Here is an 18,945-nt window from a genome sequence, read left to right as displayed (position 1 = left end):
CAATAAACCCTTAAAAACCTAAACTCGTTTTATCAGTGATTTTAGTCAGTTTCCCCCAAAACTGGGGGAACAGATTAGAATCCACATTTAGAATCTTAAATTACACACTACTATAAGAAAAATGTTGGGAAGGAAATGTTATGAGCCAGGTAATGAAAGCTTTGAGGAAAGAAAGGTAGTGTCCTAGAGGTTTATAGACACTGGCTATCAGGATTTAGATTGGATGGAAGATGTGGATTGTATGGACCTCAAAGGAGGAAATGTTAGTACTCAGTGATAAAGATAGAGGGGGAACCTGTAAGTGTCAGTGGGCACCAAGAAGTATTCCAATATCCTCACCTTGACCAGTGAGCTGAGGAGAATGAGCAAAAGTTCAGCCATTAACAGAAAGGATGGCCAGGGAGGCTACGTCATCAGAGGGGAGCAAGGTATTGATGATTGCCAGGAGATGATAGACATGGTAGTGGAAAAGATTTAAGATAAAAGTAGGATTTTTGCCTATGCTATTCTAGAGAGCATTAGGAAAGGAGTGAGTTGGTTTGTATTTTGAGATGGAAGGGTTTAGGGTCATATGAATAGGAGTCCTTTGGAATTGTCTTAGATGATTGTATTGATCAGTCACTAAGTCTTTCCTAACTGACCATCATTACGCTATTCCTGTTACTGTGCACAATGATCTTTTAGTTCTGATGACTTTACTTTCTATCAGTTCATATGTCTTCCCACATGATTTTTCTGAAACCAACATCCTCATCACTTCTGTAGTACAATAGTATCCCCTTACAATAATGTGCCCCACTTTGTCCCAACATTTCTGATTTGATGAACATTTCTTCACTTCCTAATTCTTTACTAACACAAAAGAGCTGATACAACTATTTTGTGTATATAGACTCCTTTCCTTTTTCTTTGATCTCATTGGGGGTACAGACCTAGTAATAGTATTTCTGGGCCAAAGGATATGCACAGTTTTATAATCTTTTGGACACAGCTGCCAAATTGTTCTCCAGAATCATTGGATCAGTTCACAACTCCACCAACACTTCATTAGTTTACTTATTTTCCCTCATCCCCTCCAGCCTTTGTTATTTCTGAAAGGTGTAAGGTACCTCAGAGTTGTTTTAATTTCCATTTCTCTATTCAATTGTGATTTAGAGCCTTTTTATGTGATTATAGAGAACTTTAATTTCTTATTCTGAAAATTGCCTGTTCATATTCTTTGACCATTTATCAATTGGAGAATGGCTCTTATTTTTATAAATTTGACTCTCTTCTTTATATATTTAAGAAAAGATGCCTTCATCTAAGAAACCTGTTATAATTTTTTTAATATTGTTTCATTGTCCATGGTATCTTTTATCAAAATATAGTTTTTTCTGCTTTTGAATACTCCCTCCCTTAAGCAGCCCTTCCTTTTACCATCCCCCTTTTTCTTTTCCCCTACCCTTTGAACAAATTTATATGAGAGTAAGATTCAAGTGTTTTACACCCTCTTATTTCACCTCCATTATAAAAGCTCTTTCATGGGTGCCTCTCTTATGTTGATATACTTTTTTTCATTCTGCCTCTCCCTTTCCCCTTCTTCTACTGTATTCTTTTCTCATCTGTTCATTTTTGAGATCTCAACATAATTATCTCATAACTATGCCCTCTGTTTATGAAAACTGTTTATAAATATATTAATAATGATAAAGGTAGTAGGGATTACATGTATCATTTTGCTATATAAGTATTCAAATAGTTTATGTTTTCCATTTCATGTTAATCTTTTTATACTTTTTGTACTTGTTTTTAGTCCTGTATTTAAAGGTTGAATTTTCTATTTAGTTACAGTCTTTTTATCAGCAGTGCTTGAAATTCCTCTGTTTCATCAAATATCCATTTTATCCCCTGAAGCATTATACTCAGTTTAGCTGGGTAGGCTACTCTTTGTTATAATTCCAGCTTCTTTGTCTTCCAGAATATCTTATTTCAAGTCCTCTGCTTCTTTAAAGTAGGAACTGTTAAATTTTGTGTGATCCTTACTGTGGTTCAATGACATTTGAATTTTGTTGTTGTTATTATTGTTGTTGTTGTTTTCAGGGTACTTGGAGTATTTTCTCTTTGACATGGAAACTTTCAGGTTTTGAATAAAATATTCCTGGGAGTTTTTCACTTTGGAATCTATTTCAGGACATTACCTGTGGATTATTTAAATTTTTATTTTATGCTCTGGATGTAAGATATTGTGGAAGTATTCCTTGACAACTTCTTGAAGTATAATATCTAGTTTCTTCTTTTAATCATGGCTTTCAGGTAGTCCAATAATTCTTAAATACTATTTCTTCTGTTTTTGGTGCTGTTGTTTTTCTTTTTTGAGGTTTTTAATTTTTTGCTCTAATACTTCTCTTATAACATGTGAATACAGAAATATATTTAATGTTATTGTACATATATAATCTATATCAGATTACTTGCTGTCTTGGGAAGAAAGAGAGAGAAAGGAGGGAGGGAAAATTTTGAAACTAGAAATCTTATAAAAACAAATGTTGAGGGGCAGCTAGGTGGCACAGTGCATAAAGCACCAGCCCTAAATTCAGGAGTACAAATCTGGCCTCAGACACTTGACACTTACTAGCTGTGTGACCCTGGGCAAGTCACTTAACCCCTTATTGCCTTGCAAAAACAAAAAACAAAAGCAAAAACAAATGTTGAAAACTATCTCTACATGTAACTGGAAAATAACAAAATAATTTTATATTTAAAAAAAGAAATAATGAAGGGGGTGTTTTCAGAAAGGCATGGCAAAACCTATATGAACTGATACAAACTGAAGGGAGAAGAACTAGGACATAATTGTGCACATTAATGACAATATTGTAATGATGATCAACTATGAAAGATTTGGCTACTAAGATCAATACAATAATCCAAGATAATTTCATGAATTTCATGATGAAAAAATGCTATCCACCGCCTGAGAGGGAACTGATGAACTCTGAGTGCAAATTTAAGCATAGATTCTTACTTTTTTATTTTTCTTGCCTTTTTTGGAAATATGACTTATATGTTCTGCATGATTTTACATGTATAATTGATATATTATTTGCCTTCTCAGTGTGTGTGTGAGGAAGATAAAGGACTTGGAATTCAAATTTAAAAAACAATTGTTTAAAAAATTACATGTAATTGGGAAATATTTAACAAAATAATTTAAAGTAATTTTAAACACAAAATAATTACAAAAGCTATAAAATATTTAGGAATATATCTAGCCAGATACATCCAGAAATTATATGAATCTAACTATAAATCACTCTTTGAAGAAATTTAAACCTAAATAAGTGGAGAAATATTAATTGTTCACTACTAGGTCAAGACAATATAAAAAAGTATAATTATATCTAAATTAATTTACTCATTCAGTGCCCTGCCAAACTACCCAATATATTTTATATAGCTGGAAAAGATAATAAAAATTAATATGAAGCAAAAAAAAAATACTCTCTCAAACTCTTTTTCAAATCAGTTTACATTTTTCTACTTTAAAAATTTTTTTATATCATGACTTTTTTTTAGTTCATGATCTCTTAGATATTTTTAGAGTTACCTTCTAGTTTTAGTATTTTCTCTCTATTTTTCTCCTTATGCTCTAAATTTTAATCGAGTTTTTTTCTTCCTGATGACTTTTCTTTGTCTTTTTTTTCTTTATAAGCTCTTTTTCTTCCCTTTCTGATTTCTTCCTAAAGAATGGAGCTAGATGTCTCAACCTTCTTCCACATTGATAAATTTCTTTATCATCAGCCTCAGTATATCCCTCAGGTAATTAATTGGAGACAGCATTGAGTGAAGATGGGTGAAAATTCCCTTTACATCAAGCCTAATATAGTAATTCTAGCTGTTGTTCTGTTATCTTACCCTCAATTACTTAGTTTTCTAGCTGAGCACAGATGCCATAGGTAGAGGCAGGGACAGAGACAAAGACAAAGACAAAGACAGAGAGAGGAAGGTAACTGGAAAAATATTTAATCCTCTATCTTAATGGCCATATACAGAATGAACATGCTAAAGTATTGGACCTGAGATTTAAGAAGAAACTTAAGATCATTAAAAGCATTGCACTCTTTCCCAAAGGAAATCTAGAATTTTTCCTTCCTCCTAATTAATGCTGAGTTCAACTTAATGTCTGTAAGCAGCATTTGTAAATTAAATGTATGTGAAAGTATCATAATTTTGCTTTTAATTACATATTATATGTGATAGAGATATTTCATCCACATTTTTCTTGTTTGGATACTTAGACTCAACTTTTTTTTTTTTAATAATTATGTATTTCACTTAAGTTACTTAACACATTTTGGGAGCTTGAAGGAATCATTCCAATGCCAAATGAAAACATCACCAATTTGAGGACCTTATCATCTATAATGAATTCCTTTTCAATTTGGCCTTTGGATAGGACATCCTCCATTACAATGATAACTACATTTGGTGAAAATACTTATCCTTTTGATACTGAGAGTTTTTAGACTAATTTGTTACTATTGTTTTATATCTCAAAGAACTTTGCATGACTTTCATCTATGTATGGGAGATACTTCAGTAATGGAGAGCCTTCATGACAGTTTTTTTTTATTCTACCTAATCAAAAGTGTGGGTGAATGTTTGTAGCAGGTAAATAATTAACAAAATGGAACTTATATGTCCTTTACCTTTCAGCTCATGTTTTTGACTGTTAATGTTGAATAAAATTATAATGTAGGATGAAATAAAATATTTGATATTATAATATGTTCTTATAACAAAATTTGGAAAGGTTATCTGTTACTTTCTCATATTTTTCAAGAATATTTACTTTTATTGTGGAGGAAAAAATGGGAGAATACCTAATGTTTGAAATTCATGCTCGCCTAAATTGGTTCAAAGAGGGAAGAATGTATATGTGTGTGTGTTTGTGTGTGTGCATGCAGACACATATGGAAATGTGTTCTAGGCAAAATTAGTTATTGCTATGTCCTCAATTATCTTTGTTTTTAGTAATAATGAATTATTATATTTCTCTAAATATTTGGGAACTCTTCTTTCTTTCAGATACATTAATAAATTTAAACGTCATCCTCTAAATGCATTGGCTCCAGTTTGGATCTTCTCTGATCATACTTGGTCTAACGCACCGTTTTCCTTATTTCTATTTTTTTATTGCCATTTCTACTTCCTCATGTAGTAAGTACATCAGAGACTGTGATATTATACTCCAACTGTTATGGCTCCATTATCATCCATCTTTAAAGATATTTTCTAATTTTTGTCTCTTTATTAGCCTTCAATTTAATCTTTAAATTTCTTGGGATCAATCCCTGTCAGCCTCTCCCTCCTGTCTTCCATTTTCCTCCTGCCACCCACCAGAGCTTATTCACGTGGACTGACCAGTGTCTCTGAATCCTCCATTCTGGGGCTCATTCTCATGCTCCCCACCCCAACTTTTTTCCCTTTTGAAAACACTAAAAATACATCAGTTTTTACTAGAGCCAATCAAATGCCATGCTTGGAATAGAGACCACACTCAGATTGCCCTTAGCCCTAATAATCATGAAGTCCACATTTACAAGAAGAATGGAAACCAATGGGTAAAATCCCATGAATTGAAGGAACACAATGGACACATCACAGGCATTGACTGGGTTCCCAAGAGTGATCGAATTATAACTTGTGTTGCAGATCGTAATACCTATGTCTAAAGTCAGAAAGATGGCATCTGGAAACCAACTCTGGAGATCCTGAGGATTAATTGTGCAACTACCTTTGTTAAATGGTCTCCCCTGGAGAATAAATTTGCTGTAGGTAGTGGAGCTCAAATGATTTCCATGTGCTAGTTTGAGTGTGAAAATGACTGGTGGATGAGCAACCACATAAAAAAGACAATTTGTTCTACTCTCCTTAGTTTGGACAGGCAACCCAACAATGTTTTGCTGGCTGCTGGATCTTGTAACTTTAAATGCAGAGTTTTTTTCTGCCTACATTAAAGAAGTTGATGAAAAGCCAGCCAGCACTCCATGGGGTACCAAGATGCCTTTTGGTCAGCTGATGTCAGAAGTTTGGTGGTACTGGAAGTGGTGGTTGGGTCCATGGGGTTAGTTTCTCTGCCAGTGGAAACTGCCTTGCTTGGCTCAGTCATGATAGTACTGTATCAGTTGCTGATGCCTCCAAAAACATGATGGCTTCACAGATGAAAACAAAGTTCCTCCCACTCCTGAGTGTATCTTAGAGAATAATGTGGCTGCTGGCTTTGACTGCTGCCCAATGCTGTTTAATTATGATGATAGTGATTCCTTGACCTTCATCTCCAAATTAGGCATTCCAAAACAGAGCATCAATCACAATATTTCTGTTATGGAATGCTTCTGCAACATGGACAAGAGAGTCCCAACTGGAGAGTGCAACACTGCTCTAGGCACACTACACCAAAATGGTATAACTCAAGTATCTATTTATGAAGTGGATGAGCAAGACTGCCGCAAATTCTGCACCACTGGCATTGATAGAGCAATTACAATTTGGGATTTCCAGACTTTAGAGTGTTTGATCCAGGGGCTACAGATCATGTGAAGCTGTATTTCCATTCTCTAAAATGACAGACACTTGACAGATTGCAGTTCCAGCATTTGCATGAAGATGGGAAAGACCCTACCACAAGACAAAACTGAGAAAATATCCCTTGCAGATGTTTTTGTTTGTTTGTTTGTTTTGAACATAATTGGTGAATCAGCAGTGATGTCTTTTTTCATTCCATTCTTGACCAAAACTTCTCTTTAAGTAGTTTATCATGGGAAGTTATCACACTAAATTAAAGGAGGATTTTATGTGAATTGTCTGTTAGAAAAAATTTTAAAAATACAGGAAAAAATGTATTGGGATTATCTGGATCTCTCACTGTTTTTTAAACTTGTTTTTCCTTCCCTTATTTCTGACCATTTTATGAAACAAAAATACTCATAGTTTTCCACCATTTACCTCAGTAAACTTTTAAAAATTAGCTTATATTCTAAATAAGTCTTCAGTCAGTAAATCAACCAGCCTATAATTTGCTAGGGATACAAACAAAACCAAAAGACAAACCCCCTTCTCAAGGGTCTTTCAGTCTAATGGAGAATATAGCATGCAAACAATTATGTACAAACAAAATACTTACAGGATAAATTGGATATAATCAAAAGAGAGGAGGCAATAGAATTAAGGGGGATTAGGAATGTCTTCTTACAGATGTTCCCCTTGGTTACCACAATTCTCTGCCTCACAAAAAGATCAAGTGTTTTCTGACTAAGAAGCTTTTTAGCCTCTTTTGGTCTCTTTTTTTGTGCCAATTGATTTTCACTGGGTAAACTCCATTGAGAAATGTTATATATTTCTCCTGCCATAGGCATCTTATTTTGTTCCTTTTTCTTGAATATTAGCATTTTGTTTAAAAAGGTTTTGTTGTATTTGCATATATTGTGTGCCATATATATTTTTCACATGGATTCTTCCTTTAATTGATTAGAACATTGATTTTGTTCGAAAAAGTCAATAGTTTCATTTACATAGAAAGATGATTAAAATGATTCCTGCATTCATAACCAATAATTTTCTGTTGGTTAAAATTAAATCAATTTTATTTATCTTTGTGTGTGATGTTATTTGGTGTTCACAATGTCCATGGCATCCCAACTATCTCCTTAAAAATGCCTCTTTATTATTCTACACACAAACACCAAAATGACATTATATTTTCATACACACAGCAGAACACAAAAAGATTCTTCATGAAGCTATAAATCTCCATTTCACACTGTTTTTAAAAAGCACATTATAAATTTTACATGTTATCTTCAAAACTAATTTTTTACTTACATATGTATTATGTATACAATAACTGCTGGTATGTGCCTCCTTCCAAACATTCTTCGTTTCTCTTACATAAATTAAAAAAAAAACACGCTATAAAAAACATACTAATCTTTTTACCTCTTCCCCCATTAACTAATAATCTTTGTAACATATAGGTATGGTAAAGTAAAGCAAATTCATAATGTGACCATGCTGGCAAATATTTAACTCTGTACCTGGTATGCTTTACCTCTCTATTAGGAGGTGGGTAAAATGCTTCATCATACATTGTAAGTGACATGGTGACATGTTTGCTAAGCATGCTGATCAGAGTTTTTAAATATTTCAAAATTAGTTTTCTTTAAAATGCTGTTGGAAGCCTGCATCTCCCTGTTCCAAGACTGTGATGTTTTAGCGACCCAACGGAGAGCCAGGCAGCCCCTCCAGTTCCCTGAATCTGGACTCCGCCTCAGGCCTGGTGTTTCCAGTCACCTCCACCACCTCCTCCTCTTCTTTTCCTTTACAATCCCGGGCACACAGTATGATCATTAGGTGTTCAATTTCCCAGCAACTTTCCATGGAAAATCAAGGGAAGTTGGCCATGGTTGCTGTGAGCAACTTAGAAGAGTGGGACACCTTTAGAGGAGCTTGATCAGGGTACCATCATTGTGAGACCCTTCTTGTCAGGCCTCTGAAAGAGTTCCTCTATTTCATCTTAATCATCAGAGGTCATCTTACCATTTCTCCTAGGAATTAGCAGAAAACCAGCATCGAATCATGGTTGGATTTAAATGTACCGCCAACAGTCACTGTCAAGTTCCTTGGGGCTGGCACTGCTGCCTGCATTGCTGACCTCATCACCTTCCCCCTAGACAAAGCCAAAGTCTGGCTGCAGATTCAAGGAGAGAGCTAGGAGGCCATCTGAGCTTCCTCTGCCACTGCCCAGTATTGGGGTGTCATAGGCACCATTCTGACCATGGTGAATACTGAGGGCCCTGGCAGCCTGTACAATGGGCTGGTGGCTGAGTTGCAACACCAGATGAGTTTTGCCTCTGTCTGCATTGGCCTCTATGACTCTGTCAAGCAGTTCTACACCAAGGGATCTGTGCATGCAGGCATTGGGAGCCACCTCCTGGCAGGCTGTACCACAAGGACACTGGCAGTGGCCATAGCCCAACCCACAGATGTGGTGAAGGTACGTTTCCAGGTCTAGGCTCATGCAGGTAGAAGCCAGAGATATCAGGGTACACTGGATGCCTATAAGAATATTGCCCAGAGGAGGGGCTTCAGGGCCTATGAAAAGGAACTTCACTCACTGTTGCCCACAATGCTATCGTCAACTGTGCTGAGCTGGTGACATACGATCTCATCAAAGATGCCCTCCTGATGGCCCACTTCATGACTGATTATCTTCCATGCCACTTCACATCAGCCTTTGGGGCTGGCTTTGGGCCAGTATGCCAGTGCTGGCCACTGTGCCCTCACCATGCTCTGGAAGGAGGGACCCCAAGCCTTCTACAAAAAGTTCATGCCTTCCTTCCTCTGCTTGGGCTCCTGGAATGTAGAGATGTTTTCACCAAGAACAACTTAACCCGGGCCCTGATGGCCGATCACACTTCCCAGGGAAGCTTCTTTCTGAGCCATCTCCTGTTAGCTCTCTGTGGTACACCTATCCCCTTGGAGTCCAGACCACTAGCCTGCCTCTCATCCCATTTTTCTTTCTTTTTCCTCTCCTCCTCTGAAGAACCCCACTGTCCTAGAGTTACCCACATTTTATCCGTTCCTATTGCAGCCTCATCAAGTTCTTAAGCTCCTTAATTCTAATAATACCAGACCAGAACCCCCCCCCCAACAAATAAATAAATAAATAAAATGCTATTGTTATTATATGTATTATATTCCTGGTTCGACTTCACTCTGCATCAATCAATCAATCAATCAATATTCAATTAAGTGCTCACTATGTGTCAGCTATAGTACTAAGTGGTGGAGGAACCAAAAAAGAAGCAAAGTCTCTGCCCTCAAAGAACTTAAAATCAAATGGGGCAAACACACAAACAAATATGTAAAAAGTTAATATATGTACAGGGTGAATATGAAATTAATTAGGATAAATAGGAAATTAATAGCAGGCATTCACTTGAATTTAGAGGGGTTTGGGAAGGCTTCCAATAAAAGATATAATTTTCATTGGGATGTAAAAGAAGACAGGAAGGTCAGAAGTCAGAGGTGAAGAGGGAAAACATTCCAGGAATGAGAGACAGACAGACAAAATTCCTGGAGCTGAGAGATGTAGTGTTTTTTTCAAGGGGCAGCCAGAAGGCCAGTGTCACTTATTTGAATAATGTGTCCATAAGTGTAGGGGAGTAAGGTGTAAGAAGACTGGAAAGAAAGGAGGGGATTTGGTTATGAAGGGTAATACATCAGTTCATACTACCTAGGATTCAATGAAATTTCTACATTCATTATTCCCATTTTGAAATAATATTATATATTCATGTACAATTCATTTAGCCATTCCCCTATTATTTAAGAGGTACTCCAAGGCATTCTTTTTTGGTTGATATTCTTTTCCATTACCCTTCATCTTCCAATCCCTTTAGGATAAGAAAATTTGTCTTTCATGGGACTATTGCCTTCCTAGTTTTATCTTCTTTGTTAATAATACCTCCCCATTCCCTATCTATTCTTTTTATGTTGTTGAGTCTTATATATTTCTACATGAAACTGGTGTCTGTGTGGGGAAGGGGGACATTTAACTTGCCCTTTTCTGTTTCAGATTACAGTGAGATTTGATTCCCACTTTATCTCTATTCCTCCAATAGTTAGTATTTCTTAGTCATATTTTATATTGCCCTTTGAGTTTTGCAAAGGATTTTATAAACATTTTCTGACTTTATTCTACAATTATCCCCATTTTACAGATGAAAAAATCTGAGGAAGATAAACGTTAAATAATTTGACCAGGGTTTTGCCACTAGTAAGGTGTCTGAGACAGGTTTTTAACTCATCTTCCTGACTCTAGATATATCCACTGTGACATGTAGCTGTCTCTATTTTTTGTATATTCTTTTCTCACACACAATTATAATAAGTAGCAAATTACATGTCTTTGTTATCCTTTCTGTAGTGGTGTATTTTTACACACTTCTCTTTCCCCTTCTTAAGACCCTCAGAACATAACCTACTCTCCACCCTAGAACCCCCTTTTCTCTTAATTTAACACTTTCAATACTCTTTGAATGATTAAGATTCTTTACGAATACTTGTCTGTTCCTCCCTTTCCTTGCCTTCACACATTATAGTGTTAGTACATCATTACACAACTCCTTCCAATTACTCAAATGAATTTACCTTTCTTTCTCCCTATGGACTCATGTTTGTATTTCAAAGTTCCTACTAATCTGTGGGGACCAATTTTTAATTGGGGAGTGTTAGCTAAGTGACTCGCTGCAATATTGGGGCAAGGAAGGAGACTGGCAGCCTCCCTCAAAATAAAACAGTATTTATTTTAACAAGAACGAACATAAAAAAAAAAAAAAAACAACACAAAGAGGATCAGTAGGATCAAGGGAAAGGAAATAAAATGGGGAAAGGGAAATTATACAATCTGAAAAGATACCACTGCCTGGAATCAGCTGAGAATATGCAGCAGAATACCTGTCATTCCAGCATCCACCTACAATGCCCAGTTCTCCTCCCCCAATCCCAGAAAAACCCCACATAGCCCCAGCCAATGGGATGGCCTCTCTGACAGTCACATGACTGCCCTCATTAGGCTTCCAATCATTATAATTTTGCCAGGCCCATGTAGGCATCGGTGAGTGGTGATGAAGTGAGGTGCCAGCGCCATGGCAACTGGTACAGCCAGTGGGTGGAGCACCGTGAGGTTTGTAGAGCCCCAGGCCAGTGCATGCAGAGGCATAAAAACCTCAAATAACAATTAATTCTTTACAAATCTCCGGATTCTTTATCAGAAATCCTTGAACATCCTTAGTTCCATTAAAACTCTATTTTTACATCTGTAGAATTATATTTAGTTTTTCAGGGTATTATATTGGTCATAAGACTTTTCCTTTGTCTTTTGGAATATTCTATTTCATGATCATTTGTGGAATTGTGGTGACTTCAGTAGGACCTGGTATGTCTTTTGTGATGATTCTTTATGTGATTCTTCAACATGAGCATTGCTGCTTTCTATATGCTTGTAGCATTTTTTTCTTTGACATATACTCTAAGGATTTTGTCCATGACATTCAGGGTTCCTTTTAGGAAGTTATTGGTGGATTCTTTCTATCATTACATTATTATCTGGTTCTAATAGATCTGCATAGTTTTCATTCATTTATGATTTCTTGAAATAAAGTGTTTAGGTCTGATTTTTAAAAATTCATGTTTCTAAGGAAATCTAATGATTTTCATGTCATTTTTGCTTGACCCCTTTTCAGATTTCTTGTTGTTGTTTCTTAGAGATCTGGGTATTTTACATAATCCATTACCTCGTAATCTCTTATTTCAGCCTTCTCTACACTTAGACTACAGGTACATAGTCCAATGTCGGGCATGAACTTGAAGGTTTGAAGCTTGGAAGACTAGCATTGTTTTTGGGAGTCCAGGTTCACCTCTTGTGTATTATGAGACATTAGAACAGCACTCTTGTGAAGGAATGACAATAATTATTAGTATTTAAAAGATATTTGAACTACATGCTAGTCATTAGCAATGCTGCCCATGGAGAGGCTACCAGCGTGCCTCCCTTCTTATGTAAGAACTGTTTTTCTTTGTAAGTGAGAGGCAGTACATGAGGAGAATAGGAATTATAGAGCCTAGTATGGCCACTGTAAGATTCTTCCTTCTTTTGTCAGTGCTGATCTCAGAGCAAGACAATACAAAGAGGATACACATTTAATTCCCTTGTTATATGAATAGGAGGAAAAAAACAACAGCACAGGTGCAGTTTTCAGTGAAAAAAAATAATCCAGGCATTCTCCTCAAGTTCACAAATTCCAACCTTTCAAAAGTTTTCTCTATGCATTTTAACCTTAATGACTTGTTTTTAAGAAGGCTATTTTGGTTCTTTTGATTCTGTATGTTACACTAGGTAATTGATGCTGAACATCAGCATACATATGCCACAACAAAAAGTAAAAGGGAGGGAGGTAAAGGAAGAAGAAAGGAGGGGATGAAGGGAGAGATGGGAAAGAGACATCCAGAGCAGCCAGGAGGCCAGAGTCACTTAGTTGAATAAAATGTGCCCATAAGTGTAAGGGACTAAGGTGTAAGAAGACTGGAAAGGAAGGAGGGGATTTGGTTATGAAAGCTTATGCATTAGTTCATACTACCCATGATTTGAGAGAGAGAAAGAGAGAGAAACATAGAAAGAGACAGAGAAAAACCAAGAAAAAGAAAGAAAGAAGGAATGAAGGAATAGATAATCAATATAGGTTTAAAAAGAAGCACGCACAATATGACTATAATTATGACTGGCCTCAGTGTCCTCTTGGCCACTTTATCTATCCATGAGCTAAATGACAGGATTCCTTAGTCATATTCATTTATATTATTTACTTTCTTCTCACCTAACCCACAAATTTCTCAACAAATTCTTCAGACTATTCAACTTCAAAACCTATCTAGTGAAACAAAATCAATTCTGATCTTCTAGTATCTGGTTCATATAAATGCATTATTAGAAATACTACAAGTTTTTGATCTGTTACAATTATTCATGTTAAAAGGGACTTCAGTGTTTTTTTTTTTAACAAATAAAACCAGTGCTGACTTAGGAGAATTTTCTTTTTGAGGTTTGAAAAAAATTGGAGGAAAGACATCAGCTTTATAACAACAGCAGCAGCAACAGCAACGACAGCAATAATATCAAATGGTCTTCACAATCACTGATAAATGTGGCTGGAAACATAAAGTACACAGAAGGCAGATGATAGGAGAAGATATATAGGAAGAGAGAAGATGAAGGGGAGAGAGACAGAGAAAGACAAACAGACAGAGAGAGAAGAAGAAAGAGAAATAGAGAAAGGGGAATAAAAGAAGCAGAAGGTGGAAAAAGGAAGAGAACTTTTGAAAGCACTATTAATGAAGTGTCTATAATTACTGGTTTAGTGGCACTACTTAAAACTATGTCTACTTTTATTCCCTGCTACCTTTTCAAGGCAAGGACCCTGTTCTTTTCTTTTGTTTTAAAGGATAGCATATATTCTTCACTTTTTAAAATGTTTTTTGCCAATTTTCTAACACCGAAACTTTCTTCTGTGCATAATTTACAAATGCATTTTGATTTAAAACTTGATAGGTGCTCAACAAAATGAATATAACCTTTGATTTTATATTTCATAAGACTTTTTTTAGTTTAAATGGCTTCAATTTGTGCAATTAACTTGAAAAAAGAGGCAAACTGTTCAGGTATCTTTGTACATGTAAGCGTGTGTGCATACATGTATGCACGTGTATGTGTGTATGTTATTTGTATGTTTGTGTGTGTGTTCTGAAGGGAAAAAGAAATGAATAACAAAAAGAATCAGGTAACTTGGGTCAGGGAATGCCTTACCTACTTATGTCTTAATTTAAGAATCCACAGTTGAGGGGGCAGCTAAGTGGCGCAGTGGATAAAGCTCTGGTATTGGATTCAGGAGGACCTGAGTTCAAATCCAGCCTCAGACACTTGACACTTACTAGCTGTATGTCCCTGGGCAAGTCACTTAACCCTCATTGCCCCACAAAAACAAAAAACAAAACAAAACAAAAGAATCCACAGTTGAGTGAAAAGAAAAAAAAAAAGTGGCAATTGAAGAATCTTGGATTTTAAATCAGGATGCCTGGATTGAAATTGAGTTCTGATACTGAAAAGCTATATGGCCCTTTTCACTTTAGTTGTCTGAGGCTTAGTTTATGCACCTTTATAATGTGTATCATATGCAAACTACCTAACTCACAAAGTTGTTGCAAGGAAAACACTTAGTAATTTTATAAGGGATTTAAAATGGGTGTTATTATTAAGGAAAAAAAAGAAAAATAAAGTAGAGTAAAAGAAGGCAGGGTGATCCCTGTTGAAAAACATTCTATAGTATGTGAAATACATGTAAGAAAAGTTGTGTTTAAAGACATCCAACATGAAAGGTAGTATTTATCACAATGAAAGCTGTTGGAGGTTTGCTAGTGCATTTATGTGTCACATTAACATTAATAAGAAAATTGAAAATATAAATGTTTGAATATGCTCTCATCATTTAGGAAACTCTTATTTGGAAGACAATTGACATCACATTATTTTCTTATTTTTATTTTGGGGTAAAATGATGTTTTTACCTGAATTCTGATATTTTGCTCTTCCTGACCTACAAAAGTCACATCAAATAAAGCCACAAACATTTAAAAATTGTCTGCTATGTGCAAGGCATGGGCTAAGTGATGGGGATACAATAAAAAGACCAAACAGCCCCCTCTCAAGGAACTCATGGGCTAAAAGGGGAGACCACATGCAAACAACTATGAACAAACAAAATATATAGGCTAAATTGGAGATAGTCAAAAAAGAAAATATAATAAGGTTTAATAATTAAGGAATGTACTAAGGTTAAGGAAAAGGCTTTTGACTTGAAGGAAGCCGGGGGAAGATAGTAGCTGGAGTTTATTAGGAAGTTATAGGATACAGCCAGTGAAAATTCACTGAGTTTGAAAATAGTATCTTTTGTGAGGAAAGTCAAGAAAGCCAGTGTCATTGGATTACAGAGTATTCATGGGCATGGAAGGACACCGGAAGACTGGAAAGGGTAGAGGGAAAAGAAGTTATGAATGACTCCCCCTCACTAACTCACTAACTCACCCTCATTCAGGCCAGAGCCTTCATTTAAACCAATAAGAAGAGTCCCATAGCAATGGATTTTGGAAGAGGAGTAGCATTCTGTGCCACTTTTTGCTGGGATATTATAGCTAATAAAAAAAAAAAAGAGTTACCTTTGACTGTCCCTGGAGAGGCATAATGCCTAGCTCTGAAGAGATCACATCTGGAGTATTAAGTTATTGGCACGGGGGGGGGGGGGGGAGATGTCACATTGTATGATTGACACATAAACTAAAAAGTACATAAAAGAAGGCAACCAGATTGGTTAAAATTTTTCATATCATGCTCATTGATGAGTAGTTGAAGAAACTGAGGATATTTATGTATTTAAAGAGAGTACTTTCCTGTGGAAGGAAGAGAAATGAAGAAAGGATGGGAGAGAATTTTATGTCAAAAGTAATGGTATATATTTATATATATATATATATATATATATATATTTTTCTTGAACTACAGATTGTGAAAATGTTGAGGTAAATACCAGTTGTAATCTGTTGGAGTTCAAAAAGTTTTTTTTTTTTTAACCAATGTCAGTATTACAAATGCAAATTGTCTTCTTGTTGTTGTTGTTTGAAGATATCAACTGTCTTCAGAAAACTAGACTTTAATAGACCGATTACCTTATTTTATTTTGGAAGAACTGTTTCCTTTTATGAGACTGTATCTGTTAACTCAGTAGGTGATCCTTTTGTTCTGAGTTTGGAGATGCTATCTGCGAAGCAAAGCAATTTAAATGTTTCTCTATTCCATCCCACTTCCTATCGCAGTGTCTTTAGAGAGTCTCAGATGGTAGCAGGTTTAATTTTGTCCTCTCTTCTCTCCTTATATTTCTTTACATCTGTGTGAGTGTGTGAAAATAACAAAGCATGCTCCATTTACCTCACTGCATGAACTCATTTACCTTTCAGACCCCCACCTTCCAAAGCAGATAGCACTTTGATAACTTGGGAAGCTTAGAGTTGCCTTGAGCTGCTCTTTTAGTTCAGAGCTATACTTTCCTCCAACATTAGTACTGCCTTCTGTTTTTGAATCCTGGAAAAAGAACATGTTGCTTATCAGAGTTCTGTTTTTTCTCCATTTCTCTCTCTCTCTCTCTCTCTCTATACACACACACACACACACACACACACACACACATATATATATATATGTGTGTGTGTGTATATATATATATGTGTGTGTGTGTGTGTTTATCCAATCTCTATCTACATTCACACATACAAATATACATATGTACATACATATGTACACACATTGTATATGTTGTCCTTTGTAAAATTTAAAACCTATAGAAATGACAATTATTTAAATATACTTTAAAATTTATAAAGCACATGGTACATCCTCACCTCACCTTATTGTCAACACAACTCTGTGAGATTGCTAGTGCGAATGTCACTATTGTCATTTTAGAGATGGGAAAACTAACATTCAATTTGATTGAGGAATTAGTCCAAAGAAACATAACTTAAGAGTGGCAAATAAATTTCAAAGTAAGTATGCATTTAGGTCTCTTATCTTCAAGTCTTCTGGTCTTTTGGTAGGATCACAGTTGTTTTCATTATACCATAAACATATCCAGTTCCAAAAGCATTAAATTGTAGTATTAAAGGATCATATAATTTTTGGAGGATTTAAATTAAGAGTTTAAATTGTATACTCCATTTATACTGGATGAAGCTGAGATCCTGACAAGAGATGCAAAGGGTGGTAAAGCACTTATAAAATACCATCAGATTAATGCTTACTTCTTCTGAACTGTTGTAATACTTAGTTCATATTCCTTATATGCACTTCTGTAGTCAATAAAGTCTCTAAGCATATGTTAAGTACCTAATGTGTACTAGGCACTATTGAACTCTGAGGATACAAAGAAAGACAAAGGACAGTGTCTGTTATCAGGGACCTCACAGTCTAATAGGGGAAGACACCATATAAAAAGGTGGAAAGATTCTTTGTGTGGGGGGGAGCTAACTGACATGGGGACATGATAAAGTCCTATTTCTGGATAAAAATGATGAGGTGAGTATTCTGTACACCTTCTTTAAATGGTGGAGGATCTTGGGAAGATCTTTGATGTTCTCTCACCATTTTTTCTAATCAGAGTGAGTGAGGGACAGTAGGTACTGAGGAGTTACCATGTATTAATTTGTTGGACACTTGTTTGTAAACCTGTCTTTTACATTTTAGTCCCTAAACAATGTGAGGAGAGCAATCATGATTTTAGCATCTAGTAAAATTAGGATCTTTGTTAAAGGTATTCAGTTGTATTCTCTTCTGTCCCAGAGATCTTTCATCATCTTATTTTGACTTAGAATACTTCAAAATGCAATGATATGGGTAGAGTGATAGAATATTGAGCAATATCTAGGTCTGACCCTGACACTGACACTATATGACTTTGACAAGTTCTGGTGTTTTCCATGATTATATGCACCTTTGGATGCACCCTTCTGAAACTCAGCTTCTTCATCTATGAAATGGAAATAATTTTACCTATGGTACATCATTAGTTATTGTGAGTATCAAGTAAAATAATGTCTTTAAAATGATACATAGGGTGTCCCAAAAGTCTTTTGATGTTTTAAGCTTTTATATCTTAAGATGGCACCAAGACTTTGAGGACATCTTGTATAGATGTTATTATTTTATATTATTACTTAATATGATTGTAACTTATGATATTTTAGATTATATAATGTTTCATTGCTATCACCTAGTCATGTCAAGAATTCTTCCCTTCATTTACATTTTTAAAAAATATAATTTGTCCCATATCACAATCTGCAAACTAATCCCTGCAGTTATTTTCTGTAATAATTATAGTAACCACTTTCTGGAATTTTCTTTAAAAAAAGATGGCACATTTAGAATTATGGTGTCTCTTTTACCACTTAGTCTCACTTTGTAGCTCCTGTTCTTCTCCAGAATCTGGATCCTGAGAAATCCTTTCCCAATGTTTCTGAAATTGGTAGTTGCATTTTTCAGCCAATAAATGGTTGTGGTAACCACTGTTCCCTCTGCATCTTTATCTTTAAGGAAATCAGCCCCAGAGCTAATGCCTCAATTGAGATTCTTTCATGCCTGCTTGTTAGTTTCTGTAGTCTTAATCTTTCTTTCTTTCTTTTTTTTCCTTTAGTCTTAGAACACACTCTTTTTCTGTCATTTCAATAATAATTGAAAGCATTATGTCTTTGCTTAACCCCTGAGACAGATTATTCTTGAAATTGCCCTGGTTGACAAAC

General features: G+C 35.6%; 2 pseudogenes; both read left to right on the top strand.

Annotated features, from left to right (window-relative positions):
* Window positions 1-361: 361 nt before the first annotated feature.
* On the top strand, window positions 362-6,585 carry LOC122739207 (annotated as a pseudogene).
* A 1,858-nt stretch (window positions 6,586-8,443) lies between these two features.
* LOC122739206 lies at window positions 8,444-9,651 on the top strand (annotated as a pseudogene).
* Window positions 9,652-18,945: the final 9,294 nt, after the last annotated feature.

Source organism: Dromiciops gliroides, chromosome 2 (genome assembly GCF_019393635.1).
Source record: "Dromiciops gliroides isolate mDroGli1 chromosome 2, mDroGli1.pri, whole genome shotgun sequence".
Taxonomy (NCBI): Eukaryota; Metazoa; Chordata; class Mammalia; order Microbiotheria; family Microbiotheriidae; genus Dromiciops; species Dromiciops gliroides.
This window is presented reverse-complemented; position numbering and strand designations above follow the sequence as displayed.